Here is a 3,854-nt window from a genome sequence, read left to right on the forward strand (position 1 = left end):
CCAGCAATATTATGTTCTAATGTATGCACAAATGCTTTGTTTGATTCTTCCTGGAGACCTCTGGTAGACACAGGAAGAAATAATAGATCCTTCAATATCTTTAACTCTGCAACTTTTGGAAGAATAAATAAAATATTTCTAGGATAGCCCTTTTTCCCAGGACTAATAACAACAGAATATTCATTAGCAAGAGACTGGAAGGGGCAACACATTATGACAATAAGTATAGAATTGCATCGATCCACATAAAAAGAAGACTTGAAAATACGAAGATTGTATGGTTTCTGAAAAGAAAACTCACATTGTAAGGATGCCAAATAGTTCCAAATACATGCATTTAATACAATTACAATAAAAAGTTGAGCAGGATTTTTTTCTTTATATCTATCAAAACTATTCTAAAATTCAACTGTAAGAAGAGCTAAAAGGATTTCATAGGAAACTAACAGCAGGGAATCATCCCTACCCGATAACATAAAACTACAATAATTAACAGAATGAGGAACTAGTGTAAGCAGAGATTGAAAATGAATGATAGTGAAAAGATAACTGAGATATAGACCCCAGGAATTTAACAAATGATTAAAAAGACCATCATTAATCAATGTAGAAAGGTTCGATCATTACATGAACACTGCTTAAAACAAGCTGTCAACATTTTAGCAAAAATATCAAATTGAAATATCTCTTCATAACGTATGCCAGATGTATCAGAGTTAAAAAAAAAACCCATAAAACAAGCAACTTGAAACGTAAAAGTGATGGCAGTCATCATATAGAATAAAAAACAAACAAAAAATAATTTCTTGAATAAAAAATTATATAATAGGCACTCAGATTTTATCTCATCAAGTCCAAAAATTGGTATCAAAGTAAGGAATGCTTGAGGAATAATACTAAATTTGTCTGTTTGGAGGCACACCAGACAGTATCACAATTGTGACCTAACTAACACTGATAAAAAGTTATTTATTTTTATGGGATTCAAGATAAACTGATGAAATTAGTGAATACTACCCTAACTTTCTGATTAAGTAGGTGGCAATAATAAAATAAATTCTAACAAAAGTGACTTTTTCCTCTAAATCATCCAGCTTGCCACATTGTTACTACCATGAAACAAGTGTTTAATTTACAAGGCACTATGTGATTGGATAAGAATAGCAAATAAAACAACTACACAACTAATGTATTTTGAAAGGTCATTGGACAATTGCTGTCTCATTTTGGCAGGTCATGCATAATTTTACCTGGCTCTCCAGCAAATGCTGAAGCTGTTAAAACGATGAAACGTTATCAATCTGAATGTGATACTTATTTCTTACTATACTTGCTAATGCTTTGAGATCTGCCTTTGACCACTATGTTCACTCCACTCAAACCAATGAGACCAGCAAACTCCAGACTCTAGGCAATTCTCCATGATAGAGCAGGAGGCATGCAGCGCTGCACCTGCTCATTTAGACCAGATATCCTGGATCTCTTTGCTATCCATGCTACAGCATGTTTGCTGGTTTTGCAGTAAAACAAAGTAGGAACCAATTAAATCCAATTCAATTCATTTTTGTCAGTTATCACGCCTCCTGAGATCTGACGCAGTTTAGCATTAATTCCATCATTTCTCACCTGTCCACTATGTATGGTCATAATTAAATTACAAGCTCCAAGAGGGCTCTTCTCTCTTCTCCACACATCTTCACACTGCTCTGAACTTCCTTTGCTGTGTAACCATCCGCATGTCTACCCTTCCTTAACTGACATCACAGTTAGCAATCTCCTCTAACATTCTCTACCTCCAACCTTAAAATGGACCTTGGTTTTCTCCAAGGATGCTACTTTACATACAGCCCTCTCAAAATGAGCCCACTTGTTTTCTCAGACTCAGAATTTGGAAGTGAGATAATTTTCTTTCTTGCTTTCTAGTAATGTCATGAGAACAATCAATTATTCATTCATTCATTCATTCTTAAAATTACCTCCTCCCCTCTGAGGTACAAACAATCTAGCTATAATCCCTATATCATCAAACTCCCAACCCTGGCCTACTGCCTATGGTTCATCTCACATCACTCTTCCCCAGCCATGCAGAACAGCGGTATTGACCTTTATTTGATCCCTAAAAGGCACCAGTCTCATTCCTGCCTTGAAGCCTTTGTGTATGCTGGTCCCATGCTGGCAATGTTCTCCCTTACCAATATATTGGAATACACTATCATCACTCCTGGCCCACAATTACTGCTTAAGAAATACTTACTGAAATAATAAATTCTATATATGTCCCTGCTGCCCAAGTCTAAGATCCCTACCACCATCCTCCAGCAGCTCCTTCGTTCTCCCCATCAGCTCTCATAAAGAAAAGATATATAAATGTTGAATCACTGTTGTGTACCGGAAACTAATATAATATTGTATGCTAACTATAATAAAAAAAATTTAAAAGTAATTTTAAATAGAACCTAGTTCTCTAGTTTTAAATCGGGCAATTTATTATTATTTTTTCCTTGCATGCAGGCAATCATTTGCCATGTAGCAAAACATTTTTTGAAACATGAGTATAAGTTAAAAATATGTAATTTGATGGTTTCAATTTTTTAAGTAGGGGAATTATTAATATAAAATCATACACATGTAAGTGCTCACAGAACTTTACATGGGTAGTAAAAGACTGTATATTTTTCTGAAGTAATGTGAACCCTTATTTGTAGATATTTTTCATTTATTTTGATAAAATCAAGGGTGAAGATTACAAAATAGAATGTTGACCGTCATTCAGCCAGTTAAAACAGTATTCTTTGTAACTTTCATTCACTGGTTAAAGACATACTAATACTGTGACATCCTGAGTGGCAATGATTTCTCCCTCAAAGTGGGGAAATATAAGGCTTTGTGCTGAAAGTAAGCAGTAAACAGAGTGATAGGAGTCCTGGGTTTTGGTTCTAATTCAGACTCTCTAAATGCGTGAACTCAGGTGTTTTTTTAAAACCTCTTTTGGACTTAGTTTCAAATTCTAAAATATTGGATGGTTAAACTAGATAGTCTATATGGACTTTTTTAGTTCTGCAATACAATGAATGGTTATAAATATTTAATTTTGGTTTCTGAGTCATCGTCAAAAATAGTTTTAAAAACAAGCTCTGCAGCAGGAAAGCTTTCTCTACCATAGCAACTACGGGGATCATGTTACTTGGTGACACAGCAGAGCCGAAGTTTGCAGCACAGATGAAGATTCTTATTATCTTAACACTGTCTGTCATCACAAATACAGGGAGATGGCATCCCTGAATCAGAGGTAGTAAAACAAAATGCTTATAAACAAAGGGAAGAAAAACCATGAAATCCTCTCATTCTACCTGACCAGAGATCTCTTTGCTTCAGCCAGTCGACAAACACAGATTCTGCATAATCAATAGACAGTTTTTAATTGTTAGACATAAAAAGATTGATAGGAAATGTCCATTGCTTTTGAAGATCCCATAGTCTTGTGAAGAGAGACAAAAACAAATTCAACTAAATACAGTACAAGAGAGCATTATAAATGTTATCGTGGATTTAAAACATTGCTTCTATGAATAACAGTTAAGGATAGAATAAAAACTCCTTACCTAACATACAAGGAGGTGACAGCCAGGAATAAAGCCCTCTGGTTTTAACTCCAACCGTATGAACTACTTTACCTATAGGTATTCTGTAATCATGCTACATTGAAATATGTCCTATTTTCCTTTACCTGTGCCTTTATCACCCCATTAACTCTGCTTTCAAAGTTTCTACCCATCCTCCACCCTTTGCAAACTACTAAACCATCTATGACATCAGAAACACATCCTGATTTTCTTAGGCAATAACTCACTCTT

The sequence above is a fragment of the Pteropus alecto genome, unplaced genomic scaffold (genome assembly GCF_000325575.1).
Source record: "Pteropus alecto unplaced genomic scaffold, ASM32557v1 scaffold781, whole genome shotgun sequence".
NCBI lineage: Eukaryota > Metazoa > Chordata > Mammalia > Chiroptera > Pteropodidae > Pteropus > Pteropus alecto.